Consider the following 22,441-nt stretch of genomic DNA (forward strand, 5'->3'; position numbering starts at 1 on the left):
TACTTGGAGTCTCTGTCTCCCAGGCTGGAGTGCAGTGGCCCACTCATGGCCACCCCAGCCTCGACTGACTGAGCTCGGGTGATCCTTCCTCCTCAGCCTTCCAAGTAGCTGGAACTATAGACATGCGCTGCCACGCACGGCTAATTTTTTAAAAAAAATTTATTTATTGTAGAGACGAGGTTTCACCAAATTGCCCAGGCTGGTCTCGAACCCCTGGACTCAGGCAGTCCTCTCGCTTCAGCCTCTGAAAGTGCTGGGATTACAGGCGTGAGCCACCGCACCTGGCCTCACTCATAGGAAATTATAAGTAAATATAATGTGTATGCAGCACCTGGCACATATAAAATATGATATTCAGTGGCAGGGCAGAATTAGAACTGCAGGTGACTTTTTTATTTTTGAAATTATTGGTCGTTGTTAAATTTACATAACACACAAGTATATAAAGTCGGTGGCTTATGTGTAAAATCATTTGGTGATTTATTTTGCATGAACTTTTTTTTTTTTTTTTTTTTTTTGAGTCGGAGTCTCACTCCGTCGCCCAGGCTGGAATGCAGTGGTGCAGTAACACGCCCACGGCCACCCCAGCTCCCAATCCGCTGGGCTCTGGCGATCCCTCCGCCCCAGCCCTCCAAGCGGCGGGAACTACAGGCGCGCGCCACCACGCCCGACCATTTATTTTTGGATTTATCGAAGAGACGAGGTCTCGCCAAGTCGCCCGGGTTGCTCTCGATCCCGCGGGCTCAGGCAATTCACTCGCTTCGGCCTCCCAAAGTGCTGGGGTTACAGGCTGAGCCACCGAGCCCGGCCTGCATGAATTTTCAAAAAACGACTTATTGCTTGAGACTCTCGGCTTCTATCCCAAACTGAGTCATAGCAGAGCTTGATTTATTTTTACTTCCCACTCCCGCTGGTTTCTTTCTGAGGATCCTTCCGCTAGCAAGAAATTAGGCTGTTGGAAAATCAGTGAAGAAACTTCGAAGTTCCGGCTGGAAGCAAAACCAGGTCTGCCGGCATCTCTTGCAGACTGCTGTCACTCCCACGGTGGAACACGCCAGGGGGCGGGGCGCGAGGAGTTCTGGATGTCTGCGGAACGAGGCGCTCCGGTCGGGACTCAACAGAGGCCGGAGAGAGGCGGGGCTCACAACCCCGTGCGGGGACCGGAGCGAAGGCGAGCCGTGTTCTGGCAGGCTGTGATTGGGCGAGGCGACGAGTGACGTAATAGCCGCGCGCTCACTGCTTCAGACGGTCGCAGCCGCGTTTGCGCAGTGGAAGTTGGTTACTGCTGCGGCCGCCTGGAATTGTGGGGGTTGTGTCTGCCCCCTCGGCTGCCGGAAGCCGAAGGTAGGGGCGGTGAGGGCCGTTAGGCCCTGGAGCTGGGTGGGGGCGTCCGGTCCTCCCCTCGCCAGCGGCCTCGGTCTTCCCAGCAATGTTCTGGGGTCCCCGCACATCCCAGTAGTGTCTCCCAAGTGGGCCCAGGGCTCTCCGCCTTCTCTGCTTCTTCCACTCAAAACGTCTGCGTCAGTCCCTCTTTCGTTGGCAGGAGATGAGGCAGTGGGAATTCAAGCCTGGCATTGACTCCGCACCCACTTTAGTTTCCTTCCCTGTTCCCTTCTCCCGGCCTCAGTTTCCTTATTTGTCTGAAGAAGGGGTGGATGAGCTGTTGGTCTCCGAGATCCCTGCTCCTTCACCATATGGAATTGCGCCCAATCTCTTAGTATTTCCAACCTCCCATCGCGTTTTCCTTTGTCCTGGGGGTTGGAACACTTGCCTTTAAAGTAGAGGTTACAGACTTTGGTGTGTGTCAAATCACCCAGGGAATTTTTGCATAATCCTTGGACTTCAGCCCCAGGAATACCGTGGTGCCTAGGCCAACTGCAAACCCCCCCTCCCCCCACCAGGTGGGTCTCATTCGGATGGTTTTGGACTCCTGGCTTTAAGAATCTGTTTCAGAATTCGGGAGAGAATGATTTATGAAACTCCGGAATGGGGTTCCTGGTGGGAAAAGCCAGTAATCAGGAAATGCCTAAGGCTTGTGAGACCAGTGGAGGCTTCCTTTTCACTATAGGAGTTAGAGGGCTGTTTGGTGCCTTTAAAAACATATATATTGACTACCCGTAGGTAAGATTGGGTAGTCATTTCTAATATTTAAATGCCTCACTTGGATTAAAGCCCAATTGGCTTTCCCACTTCAGTAAACCCGAATGAAACCACAAAATGCTTTGAGGGATGGAGGGGGTTAGACTAACCTAGACTAGGCAGACAGGAGGAAAATGAATCCTCCATATTAGCTAAGGGAAGTGGATGTGTTTATAAGCACAGTGTTTATTTCGACAGTGTGGAAGATGTTTTGTGTGTGTTTGTCTTTTTGCCACTCACCCACCCAAACATTTTTCTTTTCTGTTAAAAGTATAACCAGCTTTGAGGATTGGATAGGATTTTGATGGGAACCAGGTTGTAACGATGTTGGAATTGATATTTGTATAACATAGGTCAGAATTTGGTCTGTGATTTCATTTGAGAACATGGCCCTTGAGAATTTGAGATGGTGTTACCACACCCGATTTATTTCAGCCTTTCAGATGGTAGTGAATTTAATCTGCTAATTAATACATGTGCTGTTCTGATGAAATTGGCAATAGAAAAGACTTATTGCCTCCATTTTACAGCTGATGGAAATGGGGAATATGTTAGGGATGTGGCAGCCCAGGAATAAAAATTTGTCTGGTACTTTGATTCCTACTTTCTTCTCCTTCCCTGCTGTTTTCTGAAGGCCAGTTATTTCTTGCTTTTCGATAGAGGCCAACTTTGAACCCTGGTGTGTTTCACTGGTGGAAAAAGAGGCTAATGAAGTAAAAATGAAAAGTAACAAAATGGATTTTAACATAACAAACATGACAGAACTTAATCTTTCAATGAATGTTGTCCTTCTGTAGGATGGTGTGTACAGGTGTGGGCAGTGGGGATTGAGGGTGGCATCACCTATATAATATGGCCATTATCCAAAGCAATTTTGAAAATTCACCTTTGGAGTATTTTTCAGAGACGTTTTTGTGTTTTTTGTTTTGTTTTAGTTGGAGTTCTCACCCTGTCGCCCAGGCCGGAGTGCAGTGGCATACTCACAGCCACCGCAGCCTCAACCTGCTGGGCTCAGGTGATCCTTCAACCTCAGCCTTCCAAATAGCTGGAACTACAGGCATGTGCCACTATGTCCGGCAATTTTTTGATTTATTGTAGAGATGAGTTCTCACCAAGTTGCCCAGGCTGGTCTCGAACCCGTGGGCTCAGGCAGTCTCACCCCGGCCTCCTGAAGTGCTGGATTATAGGCACGAGCCACCGCGCCTAGCACAGAGACCTTTTTGAACCATGTGAGAGATCAGTATTATTAATACATGATACCATACTATATTTTTTTTAACCCCAAATGGCATATTAAGCAACCTCAGCACCTGACTTGTCTTCAAGTTAACAATTCTTTTAAAGTGGACATAATGAATTTTTGGAGTGTGGTGAGCATAAATTTTGATTCAGAGTCTACCACAAAGTAGCCATATGACCTTGGACAAGTAACTTTACTTCTAAGGCTCAATTTTACCCTGAATAAAAGTAGGAATAAGACTTTGAAGGGTAATTAAAGTGAGGTATTACACATAAAAGCTCTTGGGACATAGGATTGCAAGAGGTGTTTTTGAGGGTTTGTTATCATACTCAGAGAATGAAGATTTGCTATTAATGAGAATATCCAAAAGAACATGACAGTCTCTAAAAGGCAGTTGTACCTTTTCCCAAATAGGTGGATGCCTTCCAGTTCTCTTTTTCATATGTTTGTGGATTCATACTCTGGCATGCTCATCCTGCCTCCTGTCTTTTTCTTCACTTTCTATCCTACGTGAAGCTCTGCTGCAGGGGCGGTGTGCCAGTTTCTTGGAATAAGCCTCTTTTTATGAGAGCTAATCTGAACATTCTTAAAACGCTAGCCCCTTGGTTGCGTATTCTTGGGGATTTTTCTCTGGGTCTCCAGCTGGTGCTTGGATCACGCTCTGTAGCACAGACATCTCTAACTCCTGGATTTGGTGTCAGTTTGGAGATTCATCCTTGTGGAACTAATCTTTTATGTTTCTTAGCAAGGATGAATACTTTGTCCTTCTCTGAGTTGGACAAACTGCAAGCCTTATTCTTCTACAGCAGAAAACTTTGTATTTTAATTATGTGTTGTCTAAAGACCGACTATTCTGCCCTTTTCTTCAATTGCGTTCACCAAGGATTTCACTACTGAGCAGGGAAGAAGGAGAATAACCTGCTGCCATTTAGGTGTGGCTTTGGATAACCCTGATTCCTAGCATCAGCATTAACTGAGTTTGTCTTTGGGACAAAAACCTTACAAAAGATTCAAGCTGTTCAGATACAGGTGGAGAATCTCGTGGAATTTTTCTGACTTGTGAGAAGTTTATACCTGGCACTCTCACTTGTGCGAATGTCTACCCTGGAGACAGTGAGAATTCAGTAGCAACAAAACTATGTTCAGTTCCTTCAGGTACTAGCAGGCAACTACAAGACGAGGATATGGTTGCACTAGCTGTCCATGTCTGCCTTCTTCCTCTGTATCTGATACCTCCTTTGGTTTTGAGAAGGAAGTGGCATGTGAATGCATGAGTAATATTCTTTCGTCAAGGTGGAGGTCAGAGGCAGAGAGCTCTGAGCATAGGACTGGGCAAGTGGAAAATGCCAGTCTTGTTTCGTAGTGTCACCTCATGGGTATGTCTTCATTGATATCTTCCGTGAGAAGGGTGAATAGCTATCCTAGTGAGCCCAGGACAGAGGGATTTCCCAGATGTGGAACTTTCAATAGCAGAACCATTGAAAGTTTTGCCATTGAAAGTCCAGGGCAAACCAGGACAAATTGGTCTCCCTACCCATGACCATTTTGCAAATTAATGAACATGCTGTTTCTAGGGTTCATCTGAGGATCAACTCTTTGGAGTCATCTAATTAAGTCTTTTTCAACCTCTGGTTCATTATCATGTTTTGAGACTTTTCTCCCCTAATTGTTCACTCTCCCATGGAATGTTAAGACCATAGATGTACTGTGTATCTGTTTTGGTGTTGTGGCCCTTTGGATGACCACAAACCATTGCAATATGTAAGATTCTTCTCCTCCAAGAATCAATTTTTACCCCTTTTGGGGTGATATTGCATCTGTTGAGATTTGGACCTTGATGACTATATTAAAGAAAGAATTTGGGGTAAGATCTGAGAGAGATCTAGATGACTTTTTCTATCGAGAAGAAACAGCTAATCCAAAAAAAAAAAAACCAAAAAACACTAGGCGCAGTGGCTCACACCTGTCATACCAGCACTTTTGGAGGCAGAGGTGAGAGGATTAACTGAGCTCAGGGATTTGAGACCAGCCTGAGCAACATGGTGAGACCTTGTCTCTACAATAAATACAAAAATCAGCTGGGCATGGTGGCGCATGTCTGTGGTAGACTAAGGCGGAAGGATTGCCTGAGCCCAGGATGTCAAGTCTGCGGTGACCGTGAGTGTGCCACTGTACTCCAGCCTGGGTGACAGAGTGAGACTCCAACTTAAAATAAAAAAAGAAACAGCTGTTACCAAAAACTTTATCAGTACCTCAAACACCAAATCAGTAAAAGCAGAGGGATATTGTCTCACCCAACACTTACATCAACTGTATAAGATGGTTGGTATTTTCCTCCATCTTACAGATGAAGAAACAGGTTCAATGAGGTTAACTGATTTGATCAAAATTGAAAAGTTTGTTGCAGCCAGGATTTAAATGCAGCTCTGACTCCATAGTTCTTTCCACTGCACTGTGCTGCCCCTCCATCCTCACCCCCTGAGTCTGGTCATTAGCAGAACATTTAACTTACTTTTCTCAAGGCCCTGCTAGTTGTCAGGCCCTATGGAAGATGTTTGGGACACTGAAATCAAAGAGTTCCTGCTGTTGGGGAGCTCACTGAGTTTTTCAAGGGTGGTGATGCCTTAGGGATAGTGCCCTTGACACCTCCTGTTTATGTCCCTTGTCAGATGGTTGGCTGTAACTAAGGGCTGGCTGTCATGGAAAGAAGTATGCTGCTTGGCTTTAAGATATTCGAAGCTATGAATTTGTCTCTATTAGTTCAGTTTTCCAACCAGCTGAGCGGTTTCTAATCACTGAGCATGTTGCCTACAGGGTATAACCAAAGGTGTGGCTGGCCTGGTAAACTCTTTAGCCATTAGATGTTTGTGAGTACAAGTATTAGTAAGAATGACATTTCTGCTTTGCTTATTGATACTCCTTATAATTCAGAACAGAAGTTGTTTGTCCCTTTCTGAAGTTATTCTAGATTGTCTGCCTCAAAGCCTAACGCTGTTAAGAGAGTTGGAGAAGAAATGGAATGAGTGTGGAGGTATAGGTGAGAAAGATGATTTCTACCTGAACTCCTCCAAAGAGGCTGGAATTGAGCTTCTTCTTTTCTTTTTTTTGAGTTGGAGTCTCACTCTGTCGCCCAGACTGGAGTGCAGTGGCCGCTCCCGGCCACCGCACCCTCCACCTGCTGGGCTCTGGCGATCCTTCCACCTCAGCCTTCCGAGGAGCTGGAACTACAGGCATGCGCCACCACGCCCGGCTGATTTTTAAAAATTTATTGTAGAGATGAGGTCTCGCCTGCCCAGACGGGTCTCGAACCCGCAGGCTCAGGCAATCCACTCATCTCAGCCTCCCAAAGGCGCGGGATTACAGGCTGAGCCACTGAGCCCGGTTGAGCTTATTCTTTATTGCTTTGATTTTCTTCCAAACCTTGGATTTCTGAGTTATTCTAGTTCTTTGGTGTCTCCTGGGCCTTCCATTTTCACAGCTGCACAGCTGAGTCTGCTATGTTGGCCATGGTGTTCCTGGACTGGACATTGACACCTTTGAGTAGGGTCTGATGTTTGACCCATGTCATATTTTACATCCAAAGAGAAATGGGGAGGGGTATATTTTTGAAGTTGCTCACTAGCTGTGTTGTGACTGAGGAAGTTCTATTTTTTTTTTTTTTTGAGTTGGAGTCTCACTGTGTCGCCCTGACTGGAGTGTAGTGGCACATTCCCGGCCACTGCAGCCTTGACCTGCTTGTCTCCGGCGATCCATCCGCCTCAGCCTTCCAAGTAGCCGGAACTATAGGCGTGTGCTACCATGCCTGGCTAGTTTTTGATTTATTGTAGAGACGAGGTCTCATCAAGTTGCCTGGGTGGGTCTTGAACTCGTGGGCTCAGGCAATTCACTCGCCTTGGCCTTCTAAAGTGCTAGGATTACAGGCTGAGCCACTGAACCCACCTGAGGAAGTTCTTGATTATACCTTTTTTTTTGAATAGGAGTCTCATTCTGTCACCCAGGCTGAAGTGCAGTGGCACGCTCACAGCCACTGCAGCCTCTGCCTGCTGGGCTCAGGTGATTCTTCTGCCTCAGCCTTTCAAGTAGCTGGAACTGCAGGCATGTGCCACCTGCCTGGTCAATTTTTTGATTTATTGTAGAAATGAGGTCTTGCCAAGTTGCCTAGGCTGGTCTTGAACTCCTGGGCTCAGTCAATCCTCTCACCTTGGCCTCCCAAAATACTAGGATTATAGGCGTGAGCCACCACACCTGGCCAGTTATATCTTTTAATCGCCACTTGTTATCATCCCAGGCAGAGGAATATCACAACAGTCAGTCAGTGAACCAGTCTCTACATCTAGCCACTTCCCTCCTGCAAGTAGTTTGTCCCTTCTGACTTATGAGTAGAAAGAATTCTAGAAAGTGGAAGATGAATCTGAGCTGCATCCTAAGGATCTGGTGAGGAAAGCTGATACCAGTGAACTTTTAAGTGTACATTTCTTTGCCCCGAGGATAGTCTCATGCTGAAATGCTCCCAGGGTAGCAGCAGCCATCTGACTAAACTCTAGAGAGCAAGCAGTCTTCAATCCAGTAGAAGTAGCATAAAGTAGGACAATCGATACAGACAGCATAGATTGGTCACGCTTTGAGTGCTGTGGGAAGTAGGTATTGGAAGCTTATGGGGCCAGTTCTTAAGCGAGGTATTTAAGGTCGATTTCATGTTCTTTTCCCCCCACCCCAGTCTTAATACTCATGGGAAGTTTGGTTTGTATTCTTGAAGTAAAGTCTCCATCCTTGGGCCCAGCTGCTAAAGTCTAAAATCTTGGTGTTTGGGACTGGAAGAGATCATTCTAGAGGTCTTTATTTCTTTGTAAACACCAGGGCTGGCTCTTTATGGTTCATTTGGGTGAGTGAAGAGCCAGGAGATTCCTTCTAGTTCTGTCGCTGCCCAGTGCCTCAACTTTGCATTTGTTGGGTTTTTACTCTACTAATGATAAAACTAAGCCCCAGAGAAGTGAAGTGGGACACATACCTTTTTTAGACCTCCTGTGTAATAGTGGGACTCCAGTTAGTGTTAGTGGAGAGCTGGACAGCAATCTGTGGGGCTCACAGATTGTGACCATGGAAGTTGTTAGAATCATTTAAGGCACTGTGAAGGTGCAAGATGCTTTTGCAGTTAAAAATCTCCAGGGAGGGAGAAGGCCCTGCCTCCACTTGTTGCTGGGTACATTATCTTACAACCCTTACTGTTGAGGGTTTTGGCTGTTATGTTGTTTTTTCCTCCTACTCATGTTGAAGTGTGTTTCCTCTTGCTCTTACCTTAGAAGGAATACATTAGAGGTCTTCTCCTGTGTTAAGAAACAAAGAAATAGTGCTCAAGCCAGACTGCCATGTTTTCTGTAAAGAACAGGGCTGGATGTACCACTGGACCTTATCTGGTAACCCAAGCAAGTCTCCAATACACCTTTAAAGGAAAAAGAGCCAGATGTAGTGACTTACACTTGTAATCCCAGCACTTTGGGAGATCTCAGGTGAGAAGATTACTTGAGGCCAGAAGTTTGAGACCAGCCTGGGCAACATAGTGAGATCCCTGTCACTACCAAAAATTTAAAAATAGATAGATAGATAGATAGATTGATAGTTGGGCATGGTGGTGCATAACTGTAGTTTTAGCTTCTGGGGAGGTTGAGTTGGGAAGATCATTTGATCTCAGGAGTTCAAGTGAGGTTACAGTAAGCTATAATCACATCACTGCATTCCAACCTGGGTGACAGAGTGAGACCCCGTTTCTTTTTTTTTAGATTGGAAAATGTAGTTTATTTAAAAAGTAAATTAGAGAGAGAAGAGATTCACTTCCCCAAGGTAGGGGAGGGGGCCAAGGCTAGGAAACATGGCGACCATGGCTCAGGGAACCACATGGTCAGACCATGGTTTAGCAAAGCAAAGGCCCTAAAAAGAAAAGAAAAGACAACCAGGCTCGGTGGTTCAGCCTGTAATCCCGCGCCTTGGGAGGCTGAGGTAAGTGGATTGCCTGAGCCTGCGGGTTTGAGAACCATCTGGGCAACTTGGAGAGACCTCATCTCTATAATAAATCAAAAATCAGCCGGGCATGGTAGCACCTATATTCCGGCTACTCGGAAGGCTGAGGTGGAAGGATCGCCAGAGCCAGTGGGTTGAGGCTGCGGTGGCTGGGAGTGGCCACTGCACTCCAGTCTGGGCGACAGAGTGAGACTCCCACTCAAAATAAATAAATAAATAAAAAAGAAAAGAGAAGGAATGAATGTATATCAGAGTGTTTTAAAACATTTTGGTGTCAGACTGACTTGGGTTCATGTTCTGCTATCTATTTACTGGTTGTCAGGCTATAAGTTATGTATTTCCTCTGTCTTAGTTTCCTACTCTGTAGAATGGGACTAGTAATACTTATTTTTATAGTTGTCTTAGGAATTAATTGAGATAATGTATATGGCAAATTCTTTTTTTTTTTTGAGTTGGAGTCTCACGCTGTCACCCAGACTAGAGTGCAGTGGCTGCTCCCGGCCACCGCAGCCTCCACCCGCTGGTCTCCGGCGATCCTTCCTCCTCAGCCTTCCAAGTAGCTGGAACTACAGGCGCACGCTACCACGCCCGGCTGATTTTGATTTATTGTAGAGATGAAGTCTCGCCAAGTTGCCCAGGCGGGTCGCGAACTCGCGGGCTCAGGCAATCCACTCATCTTAGTCTCCCAAGGCACGGGATTACAGGCTGAGCCACCGAGCCCAGCTCTTTTTTTTTTTTTTTTTTGAGTTGGCATCTCACTCTGTTGCCCAGGCTGGAGTGCAGTGGCACATTCCTGGCCACTGCAGCCTCGACCTGCTGGGTTCAGGCGATCCTTCTGCCTCAGCCTTCCAAGTAGCCGGAACTACAGGCACGCATTACCACGCCCGGCTAATTTTTTGATTGATTGTAGAGACGAGGTCTCACCATGTTGCCTGGCTGGTCTCGAACCCACGGGCTCAGACAGTCCTCTCCCCTTGGCCTCCAAAAATGCTGGGATTATAGGCTTGAGCCACTGTGCCCGGCTGAATAAATTTCAAATGTATCAGGTTGTCTTGGTGTTCCAAGCCTGTTACAATGTATCCCCATCCTGCCACTTTAATTATATCCTGTATCATCACCTATGCTATACCCCTTCCTCCTGATAAACTGGTCCTCTGAGTATGTCTTATGTTTTTGTCTGCCAGTTCTTTTGTCCAGAGTACTCTCTCCTTAGTTCTGTATACTGCTGAGTCACCTTCTTCAGTGAGCCTTACCTGATATGTCCTCATCTGTATCTACATAGCAACACCTTTGTTATAGAATTCAACACTTTATTCTGGCTAGTTGTCTCTTTAATTTTTAATTTTTATGTAGAGATGAGGTTTTGCTTTTTAGAGATGAGGTTTTGTAGAGATGAGGTTTTGCCTAGGCTGGTCTCGAACTCCTAGGCTCAATCAATCCACCTGCCTTGGCCTCCCAAAGTGCTGGGATTACAGGCATGAGCCAGCGTGCCTGGCCTAGTTGTCTCCTATTATATGAGCTTCTCAAGGACACTGGCTATGCTTTGCTATGTGCCCCTTAGCATAATTCTGAGTATAACGTGGATACCATAGATGGTTGTTGAATGGATGATTGCATGAAAACTTGAGAAATGATAATAGTCCTGTTGAAATCCTACTTGTTCCTTGAAACATTCTTGATTCCAAGCTGCAGAAAGTTCTACATGCTCCAGTTCCATAGCCCTTTGTATCTGAAGCCACTTGATTCTTTTTTTTTTAAGATTAGAAAATATAGTTTATTTAATAGTAAATTAGAGAAACACAGAGAAAGAAAGAGAAGATTCACCTTCCCAAGGTAGGGTAGTGGACCAAAGCTAGGAAGCATGGCAACAGCCATAGCTCAAAGAGCACATGGCCACACCAGAGTCTACGAAGGCAATGGTGGCGATAGTCTGGCAATGGTCCCATTTGATTCTTTTTCTTTTTTCTTCTTTTTTGAGTTGGAGTCTCACTCTGTTGCCCAGACTGGAGTGCAGTGGCCGATCCTGGCCACCGCAGCCTCGACCTGCTAGGCTCCGGTGATCCTTCCCCCTCAGCCTTCCAAGTAGCTGGAACTACAGGCACGCACAACCAAACCCAGCTAATTTTTGATTTATTGTGGAGATGAGATCTCGCCAGGTTGCCCAGGCGGGTCTCGAACCCACGGGCTCAGGCAATCCACTCACCTCAGCCTCCCAAGGTGTGGGATTACAGGCTGAGCCACCGAGCCCGGCTTAAAGTAAGTCTTATGCACCCAACTGGATTAGAAATTCCTGGAGGGCAGAGACTATATCCCTCATTCTTCTTTGTGTACTCAGCTTCTGGCATAGTTCTTGGCACATAGAAGGTGTTCAGTAAATGTTTGTGAATGCAAAAGTTCTGTTATTTGGCCAACAGATATACTGCCACTTTTTTTTTTTTTTTTGAGTTGGAGTCTCACTCTGTCACCCAGACTGGAGTGCTGTGGCTGCTCCCGGCCACCGCAGCCTCGACCTGCCGGGCTCCGGCTATCCTTCCACCTCAGCCTTCCAAGTAGCTGGAACTACAGGTGCACACTACCACGCCCAGCTAATTTTTTTTTTGACTTATTGTAGAGATGAGGTCTCGCCAAGTTGCCCAGGCGGGTCTCGAATCCGCGGGCTCAGGCAATCCACTCACCTTGGCTGGGATTACAGGCTGAGCCACCGAGCCTGGCCATATTGCCACTTTTTTAAGCCTCTTCTGTCACTTACTGGCTAGGGGGTCTCCAACTCAGATATTTTCAGGGCCAGGTAGGGAACAGAGAGGCAGCAGGGACTGTGTCAAATTGGAGTGCTCATGTGCTCCATGAGGAACAGTGCTACTCAGCCTGTTGTCATGGGTGAATATGGCTCTGGTGACCTCATTGTCTCATGTTATGAGAAGCCATATATGCAGAATCCCTGAGGACTACCAAAGTACATTTGTGGCCCAGGTTTGACCTGTGAGCTCCCCATTTGTGACGTTTGGGTAGAGGCTGAAGTTTCACACATTTAGGTTCCTTGTGGAAGAAAAAAGGAAGTGGAGAGAACATAACTTGAAAACTTTTGAGAGAGTTTTGGTGGAAGCCTAACTTTGGTTGAGAGTGTCCTGTAATTTTCTATGGATAGTTCTTAGTCTTTTGTGCTTGGTCCCATAGAACATCAATTGGGTTGGACTTTATCCTATCTTATATACTGATTTCACTGGACTATCAAAACAACTTTTGTTGCTAGAAAAGTGGTGATCCAAGGACATCTGTGATTTTTGCCCTTTTGCCCAGCATCCTCCGAGGCAGGTTTGATGATTGTTCTTGCTTCTGGCTACTTTGAAAGGCCTGGTCATCAGGCTGGTATAGCATGAGGTCCCAGAGATCATTCCTGTTAATGACATCTCTGAGGGGAGCTCTGAGTGTACAGATATAACTGAAATGGAAATATGTTGAACAAAATCATTGCCTAAATGTGATCAGTCAAGGGTCAAAGCAGTATAATAGCCAGAAGGAAATCTGCAATACCATGGAAGCTTTTGCAGGGTGACATCCTCTGGCTCTCTCATTCTTTTCATGGTCCCTAAGTGCCCCAGCAATGCTTACTAGCTTGGTGTTACTTTCTAGGTTTGAGAGTGGTGCTGCCAGTGTTATCCCCATCTGAGGTAGAAGCTAGCTAATAGGAGTATTTTTGGAAGAATACATTACAGATTGAAAACAGTGGTCTCTAGTGATGCACCCTCAGTGGCTAGAGAATGGGGTAGGAAGGAGACTTGTTTTTCACTGTACACCTTTGTGTGCCTTTTCAAATCTGAACCATATGCATGTACAGTAAGTCTTTACTTAATGTTCTTGATAGGTTCTTGGAACTGTTACTAAGTGAAGCAATGTGTAATGAAACCAGTTTTACCACAGGCTCATTGATGTTTACAAGAGTTAAGTTTCTATGGTATATTTCTGGTCACAAAAATATCACTAGACTTCTAAATCAAGACCAAAACACATTGAAATAAATGTGAGCTATATATCTATTTAAGAAAGAGTCAAACAAACAAGTAAGATAATTGCTACCCATTTATTCCAGTTTAGGGTCTTGTGTGGCCAGAGCCTACCCTGGCAGGTCAGGGTACCAGGTGGGCACTGGTACCCTAAATAGGATGCCATCCTATTGCAGGGGCACTCACACACACCCCCACACTAAAAATGACTGTGACCATTTAGACATGCCAATGAACCTAACATGTACATCTTTGGGAAGTGGAAAGAGACTACCTGGAGAAAACCCATGCAGACACAGGAGAACAAGCAAACTTTACATAGACAGTGGTCCCAGCCGGGAATCGCTTTTCCCCCCATCACCATTATAAGGATATGGCATTGGACAAAATGACGTTATTTGGGGACCTGCTGTACTATTATCATTATTTTTTTTGAGTTGGTGTCTCACTCCATCACCCAGGCTGGACTGCAGTGTCACACTCACGGCCACCCCAGTGTTGACCTGCTGGGATCCAGTGAATCTCCTGCCTCAGCCTTCCAAGTAGCTGAACTACAGGCACGCACTACCACACCTGGCTAATTTTTTGATTTATTGTAGAGACGAGGTCTTGCCAAGTTGCCCGGGCTGGTCTCGATCCTGTGGGCTTAGGCAGTCCACTCGCCTTGGCCTCCCAAAGTGCTGGGATTATAGGCTGAGCCACCGAGCCCCGCCTGTACTATTATTTTTTAAATGTACTTGAGCAGACCTGTGTGTGGTCTCATCTTCAAATTTCCCTCTGTCCTCACTTTGCTCCTGAAGTGTGGGTTTCTCTGAAAACACCTGGACTTGGTTACTATGGACTGTCTCTCAGAGGTGACAGCTTTGCCTCTCTGCTCCCCAGAAGTGTCTTAGGGTGTCTTACCCAGGGGGTCTTTGGAATAACAATCAGACCTGAAGTACGTTCAACATTTTATTGTTTTCGAATTTTACTATTTTCAATCTTACAACATTCCCATTTTTAGGTGGTAAAAAATTGAATTTTGGGGAGTCTAAAAGACTCAATCTAGGTCATTGAGTAAAAAATTGAGTTTTGAAGAACCTAAAGGACTCAGTCTAGTCAGGGTAGAGCTGTGACTAGTCTAGGCAGCCTTATCTCATGTTCTTGCACCTTGCTCTTATTCTTGTGGCAGTGAGGTAGTCTTCCCTTTTTGGAATTCTTTTTTTTTTTTTTTTTGAGTCGGAGTCTCACTCTGTCACCCAGACTGGAGTGCAGTGGCCGCTCACGGCCACCGCAGCCTCGACCTGCTGGGCTCCGGCGATCCTTCCACCTCAGCCTTTCAAGTAGCTGGAACTACAGGCGCGCGCTACCATGCCCTGCTCATTTTTGATTTATTGTAGAGATGAGGTCTCGCCAAGTTGCCCATGCAGGTCTCGAACCCGCGAGCTTTGGCAATCCACTCACCTCAGCCCCCAAAGGTGCGGGATTACAGGCTGAGCCACCAAGCCTGGCTCCTTTTTGGAATTTTTTTACCCGTTTCTAGAACTGTTTCTATTGGGGTAGGAGTGGAGCTATGGAGATCCCTCTTTCCTCTTTTGGTTTGAGCTCTCCTCTTTACAGGACTCTTAGGTCTATCTTCTCTGGAAAAAGGGCTTCAGTAGTATATTTCTCCTTTTCCTGGATGGAGTAAACAAAAGCTCCATTGGGGGCAATACCTTTTAGTAGAGTTTGAATGGACAGTGTGGTTTTCTATTTTTTGTGGAGAATTATTGCTGCTATTAGGCAGCGGGCTTTGTTTCCAGGTTACAAATCTTTTTAGCAAAGAAGTAAGTGTGGACTAGAATTGGAAGGACTTGTGTAGTCCTTGGATATAATTGAATGCTTCACATCCCAGAGAGAGTAAACATTGTAAAGTGTGCAAGATGAGTTTGAATTAATATCCTGACAACATATGGCTTGGCATGTAGGTTGTTCCTTGGAGACCCTCCTCTCCGTATGCAGCCTGGCTTTGCCGGGTGGCCTCTTCCCATAGGTCTTCCCAGCAGCTGTTGTGCACCTGAGTGAATCATCAGCTTCTCTACGCTTTGAAAAACCCATTTTAGATGATGAAAGCCCTTATACAGGAGGTGAAGTAAACAGACAACCTTGAGAATGTATTTTAATATGACTTAGCTTCCCCTGAGTTTGTCCAGGATAGTCACCTCCATTAGGAACACTGGCCGATCCTCACCTCTGGTCTCTTCTGAATACAACATTGAAAATCACCTTGCCCTTTCTACACTGCTGCCCCTGACGTCATAGGTGTGGAAGGTTTCTAGAAGCTGCAGAGAGGCAGTGGGCACCATGGAGAGAAGGTTCATTTGCTTCTAAGGACCAAGCAAAAATCCTTTTACTTCTGCTATTCCTACTTAAATCAGAATGAAAATTGATGGCACAGCTCAGAGTAGGGGAGGCTCCTTTGTGATCTCCGAGGATAACTTGTTGGGGGCATGTAGAGGTCATGCTCAGGTTCTTGCTTTACCCAGACCCAACTTGTGCTGTGCCAGAGATTTGTCCTAGAAAGAGAAACCAGCTGATAACTGGTGGGCCTCAGGCCTGGAAACTCAGCTAGTTCATCCCAGTTTCAGTTTCTGGAGGCTATTGTCGGCACATGAAATTCATGAGAGACCATCAGGCCACAGTTCCAGTTAACTGATTAACTCCAAGAAACATGACTACCAAGTTGATTTGTGTGGATGTGTAAGAGCATTCTCCCTAGAAAAGGTTCACTGGGCAGCCCGCTCCCTTCTGGAGGAAACCAAGGCAAACTATGGTGGAGAACTCGGGTCATAGCATCGGATACACCCAGAGGAGTTATTAACTTCTGTTCCTGTTTCCTCATCTGTAAACCCCCTGGGATTTTCCGATATACTGTATACATAGTAAGCATTCAATAAACGTTTTGTCCCACTTGCTCCCTTGCCTCCTTCCCTCTCCTCTTCTTTCTTCCCCATATTGCCCTTCTAGTACTGTATCTGTAATCTGACCAGAATACACTGGTCAGTCTGTTAAGGTCCCAGGTGTTGGAGATAGACTCATTTTTTTTTATTTTTTGAGTTGGAGTCTCACTCTGTTGCCCAGACTGGAGTGCAGTGGCCGCTCCCGGCCACCACAGCTTCGACCTGCTGGGCTCCGGTGATCCTTCCACCTCAGCCTTCCGAGTAGCCGGAATTACAGGCGCGCGCTACCATGCCCGGCTGGTTTTTTGATTTATTGTAGAGATGAGGTCTCGCCTGCCCAGGTGGGTCTCGAACCCGCGGGCTCAGGCAATCCACTCACCTCAGCCTCCCAAAGGCGCGGGATTACAGGCTGAGCCACTGAGCCCGGCTGGTAGACTCATTTTTATTCTCTAGATTCCCTTTTACATATTCTTTGCTGACCATGGCCCTTCTATTACCACAGGTCGCAGTAGGAACAACTAGATTCTAGCTCTTGTTAATCTGTTATAACCCAAGGGTTCTTCTGTGGTTATTAGTCAGTTCACAGTTATTTTCTAAGTACCCCCCCCTGTGTGCCAGGACCTGCTTGGTCGTGGAAATAAAGTGGTGAATGAGGCAGATTGTGGTCCCTGCCTTCAGTAGCACCTTTTCAACCCCCTCCCTAGATAGGTTACTTCTATGGGTAACTGGTGTTCTTCATTCTTTGTTGCTTCATATTAATGTTCTTCTGAGTGGGCAATCTTCTCAGACCCAGGGGACAGTGCCTCTTTGTGGGGCATGGGTCCTGCCTGCTGGCTCACTTGCTCCCTAGCGAGGAGAGCAGTGCACTCAGACTGAAGGTGAGAGCCCTGCGGGCTTCTGCTGCCCTGGCCACACATGACCCAAGAGCCTATGCTTGGTATTCCTGAATGTTCCTTTTCTCCTTACACACAGATTATTGTGTTCACTGGTAATTTAAATTCAAGTAACCTTCCGCCCTCCTCTCTGCCTTAAAAAAAAAAAAATCCCCGCGTATTACAGGGTAGGGAACAAAGCAGGGCTACCCTGGTCTCCTGGCAGGGTTTGTTTTAACATGTGTGTTTTTTATGTAGCCTCGCTATGGGTTGCCTTTAATAGGGCTAATGTGTAATTCAGGCATATTGATATTCTGTACTCATAGAATCTCACATCTTTCTCTCTTGTTTGTCATAAATAGTGTGACAGGTAGATACAGGGACTTTGACAGGAAGTGGGACTTGCTTCATTGTTTTGGCCTCCAGATTCCATCCTGGCCTCTAGTGGGCCCTGCATAAAGAAGGCCCAGCAGCCAGGATGATGATTTCTCAGCTTCAGAATAGGAGCCTGGAGATAGCCCTCTGCTCCCCTATCTCTCGCTTTGCCAGTTTTGCCAGTAGTTGCCTAGAAGCGTGTGTGGGGAAGCAGGCAGAATGGCTCTCTGAGAACCATTTATTTGAGAACTCCCAGTGGAGAAATGCGTTTTCTTCTCCTGTTGCTGTGGTGTGTGACACTGTGATTTGGTACTGCTTGTCCCTCTGTAATACTGAGACCTGTGTATGACTCCTCCAGTCCTGTTGGGGTTTTCAACAATAAATTGCTTGCTGGGTGGTGTTTCCCACAAATTCCATTACCTTCCTGGAATGGTGAGAGAGTGTGTTAACAATTAGGGACTTAGTTGAGCCTGTTTCTGGCACTGTGACCACTAGAGGCATGGTGGATGAGCCCAGATGAGCCATATTTCCCACTGCTGCTGAGATTGGGCATTTGCTTCAGTTGGATTTAGCATTAAGAGTCACACAAGAGGCTTGGCTGGAAAGGATAGAGCACTGCGTAATTATTGCTTATATACCAGTTAAACCTATCAGCCAACAGATGTTAAGTGAAGGAAAAAAGCACAATAATATTATAATGGCATGATAGTTATTATTATAATAATTGGCTGGCATAGCTTTTGATTAGAGGCAGATCCTGAAATGAGTGCAGGGGGAAGAGCTAACCTTGAACTATGGCACAATTAATGGGTACCTAACCTTTCAGGAGCTGCTGTGTGGATGCAGATGATTTAGGTATGAAGTTGCTGCCCACTCTGCATAGAGGAAATATGGAGACTTCAGCTGGGGTTTTCTGCCCTTGTAGGTACTTTTTGATGGAGTGATGGAGCACATCATCCTTTGGTTTAATGTGCTTTGGACTGCAGGATTATCATCCTAGTGCCCAGCAGCAGTGGATTCTGGGAAAGACGGAGACTTTCATCCCTGAGGGCTCACTTGGAATTTTCAGAAAATCCAGGCTCATGTCTCATAGCTTGCAGGTGATGAACTCTGCTCCCTACAGCAAACTGTGATCCATACCTGAGAAGTGATGGAGCATCTCACTTTTGTGCATATGGACTATGGTGGGCTATGCTCATGGAAGACAGGCTTTTCTTTCACAGAGATTTTACCTGGAGCTGCATCCCCATTCTGGTTAGGAAGGTGGTGGTGAGGGAGTGAGGAGCACAGTGGAGCTCATAGATGACCCACAAAGGCATCATTGGGGTAGAAGAAAAGAGTCTTTGATTCAGGCAGATCTGGGTTAGCCTCTTGACTTTGCCATTCAATAGTTGTTGGACAAGTTGCTTAACCTCGCAGAGCATCAGTTATCTGTCTGCATATGTGCTCATCCATTTCTCATTTATTTTTCACTAACATCCCTGTCTATAAAGTACTTTTCACTATGCCTGGCACTAAGTGGTGTTCAGTAAATACTTCTGCCTATCAGCATTCCACTCCCCACCTGTCTACCCTAAAGAACAGACGGGCAGGGAGAAGCTCCTTCTGCTTCTGTAGGGGGAGTTTTAGCCTCAGAGCTTTCTGTGAACTTCTTCAGGTGCTGATATTGGTTCTCTGAGTCACAATCTGTAGACCTCCTCTGAAACTGCCTTATCAGGGTAGACTTTGGTATTTAATGTTTGGATACATCTCTGCTTTATCCAAGGAGTAAAAGAGGGTTTAAAATCCCTTCAGAGGGGGAACAGTATACCTGCTTCTGCCTCAGACCTCTGTAGTCTTGTCACCACTTGCCCTAGGTTACTCCTTTCCTGCAGAAGCTGCTGGTTGTTTGGTTCAGTATCTTTACTGGGTAAAGGTTTTTTTTTTTGTCTGCCTGGGCCTTTGCTGTGGACTTTTATTTTGGAAGCTTGGAGCACTTAGACAAGGTGATATCTTTTTAGACTATGTTTGGCTGTGGGCCAACTTATCACTATGGCTACCACCGGCCTAGAGAATGGTAGGACATAGGAAGTAACTCTTGTAAGAAATTTGGGAAGGGGAAGGGGAGAGAGTAGCTTAGTTAAGGTCACATAGGGAGAACAGCTTTCTAAGTAGAATCATTTGATTTGGATAGAGTTTCATTTCCTTTCTCTTTGAAATTTTATTCAACAAATGTATGGAACATCTGTTATATTCCAGACACTGTTGTAGGCCCTGAGATATTGTTGTGACCAAGTTAGTTATGGTTCCTGCTTATTGTATATTGATGAATACTGGCATTAATCAAATTATAATCACATAGATGTAAAATTACAATTGTGGTAAGTGTATTGAAAGAAAGGAATGTGATACCATGAGAACATTTGATAGGGATTTGACTTGGTCCTGGGGATAAGAGGGTATCAGAGAATTTCTAGCTTCCTTGAGGAAGTAAGTGCTTTTTGAGTTGAACTGTGAAGAGCAGACAAGTTTTACTAAGCACGGTGACAGGTTGAAAAGCATTTCAGGTGGAGAGCCTGGTTTTTGCAAAGTTCTGGAGGTGGGGAGGGGGTGGGGAGTTATATGAGCATCTGAAAGTATGGCCTATGGCCAGAGCACAGAGAATGAGAGGAGACAGCTTACAAGATGAGGTTGGAGGGAGTGGCAAGGGCAGTCCTGGTCTGCCGTGGCAAGGCATTTTGTATTTACCTGGAGAGCAGGGGAAGCCTTTGGAGGGTTGTTGGTGGTTATGGTGGTGAGACAATTGGATTTGCAGTATGAACAGACCACTCTCTAGGATATTGGACAGGTTTTGATAAGGGAGTGAGAATGAAGAGCAGAAAAGGAACATTACTGTAATAGGTTGCTTGTTTTCCTGTAGTCAGCGAAACAGTAATCCTGAGACTGATCCCTTGCTTCTCCTGATTCATGTCCTCTCTGAGTGCCAATAGTCAATGTGTTATTGGGGCACCTGGCCACTCAGCAGAATGGTGGTCCAGAGTGCCAGCATTTGGCGTCTTTCCACTTGCCCAGAAAAAGGCCTGGAGGTTTCAGGCCTGTCACTTGTTAATAGCTGACAGCTACAGAGCCCTTTGTGACCTGCTGTGTCACCTTCCCTCTCTTGGCTGTCACTACTAGGTGGGGGCTGCTCACTTCACCTTGGACCACTTAAACCACTGACATGGCCACTCCCAGAGATGTGATGTGCCAAGTTAGCAAAGCCAGCACCTGCAGTTTATGTAGCATTTGATTCTGGTTGATGTAGGTGTGCACATGTTTTCTCTTGGCAGTAACCAAAGTCTGGAGGATTGGAAATGGACTGGAGTTGTTTTTCCCATTGTGTAGTCAGGAAGCCTGACGTAGAGGGCCTGGTAGAAAACTGGGTCATAGTCATGTGCTGTCAGACCAAGCATAACGTGCATGCATGGTGAGTGGTTACAGAACCTAGACCAGATTCCTTCCTCAGCGCTACTATAGCCTTGCCCAACTGCTGCTTTCACTTACTGATTTGGCAGGCTATGCTGCCTAGTGGTTAGGAACATGGCTTCCAGACTTGGGCTGACTTTGGTTAGAATCTCTATTACTTACAAGATGTGTGACTGTGGACAAGTTACTTCACTTTCTCAGCTCTAAATGGGGAATCATGATAGTGCTATGGTCTGAATGTATGTGTTTTCTCCAGATTCATATGTTGAAATCTAGCTAGATGCCTTTACTTGTACCTGTACTTCCAACTATTGGAAGGCTGAGGTGGGAGGATTGCTGGAGCCCAGGAGTTTGAGACCAGCCTGGGCAACATCAAAAAAAAAAAAGAAAGAAAAGAAAAGAAAAAATAAACCCCCAAACAAAACTAACCCCCAAGGTGATGATTTTAAGAGGTGATGCATTTGAGAGTTGATTAGGTCATGAGGGCTTCACCTTCACACAGAGGATTAATGTCCTTATACAAGAGGCCTAAGTGAGCTTCCTTGCCCCTTCTGCATGTGAGGACACAGTAAGAAGATACCATCTGTGAGTCAGAGACCCCTCACCAGACATTGAATCTTTTGGCATCATGATCTTGGAAGCCTCTAGAACTGAGCAATAAATTTGGGTTTTTTGTTTTGTTTTGTTTTTAGAGTCAGTTTCACTCTGTCTCCCAGGCTGGAGTGCAGTGGCATGCTTATGGCCACCACAGCCTCGACCTGCTGGGCTCAGGTGATCTTTTTGCCTCAGTCTTCCAAGTAGCTGGAACTATAGGCGTGCGCCACCACACCTGGCTAATATTGTGATTTATTGTAGAGACAAAGTCTCCCCATGTTGCTCAGGCTGGTCTTGAACCCCTGAGCTCAGGCAGTCCTCTCATTTCTGCCTCCCAAAGTGCTGGGATTACAGGCATGACCACTGCACCTGGCAATAAATTTGTTAGCTATGAATTACCCAGTCTAGGACATTTTATTTTAGTGGCCTGAACAGACTAAGAAGTTAGTACCAAGAAGTGGGGTGCTATTACAACAAATATCAAAGAATGTGAAAACATCTTTGGAATTAAGTAACGAATAGAGGCTGGAAGAGTTTTGAGGTACATTGCCATCAAAGGAGTCTTGTAGGTGATTCTGGGGAGGACTCTCAGAAGAAGAGAGCTGTAGAGAAAGCCTTAATCTTCTCAGAGATTACCTAAGTGGTCTAGATCAGAATGCTGATAGAAATATGGATGGTAAAGGCCATTCTGATGAGACCTCCAGTGGAAATGAGAGAGACATGTTATTGGAAACTTGAGGAAAGGCCACTCTTGTTATAAAGTGGCAAAGAACTTGACTGAATTTGTTCATGTCCTAGTGTTTTACAGAAGGCAGAACTTCTGAGTGATAAAATAGGATATTT

At 45.7% G+C, this 22,441-nt stretch overlaps 1 protein-coding gene across 2 annotated transcripts in view; it reads left to right on the forward strand.

Moving 5' to 3' along the window:
- The first annotated feature begins 1,172 nt into the window (after nt 1-1,172).
- The window catches only part of LOC103262302 (nucleotide exchange factor SIL1), a 175,050-nt gene continuing 153,781 nt past the window's right edge, over nt 1,173-22,441 (forward strand). The window contains exons 1-2 of one of the 2 annotated variants that reach the window (XM_021713301.1): nt 1,242-1,344; nt 2,774-2,865. The gene's annotated coding sequence lies outside the window, so the exon portion shown is untranslated. Of the gene's footprint in view, nt 1,345-2,773; nt 2,866-22,441 lie in introns of both variants that reach the window. The other variant, XM_008059914.2, reaches the window with a different exon arrangement.

This window comes from Carlito syrichta, unplaced genomic scaffold, assembly GCF_000164805.1.
Source record: "Carlito syrichta isolate Samal-C Ts95f unplaced genomic scaffold, Tarsius_syrichta-2.0.1 Scaffold304440, whole genome shotgun sequence".
Lineage (NCBI taxonomy): Eukaryota > Metazoa > Chordata > Mammalia > Primates > Tarsiidae > Carlito > Carlito syrichta.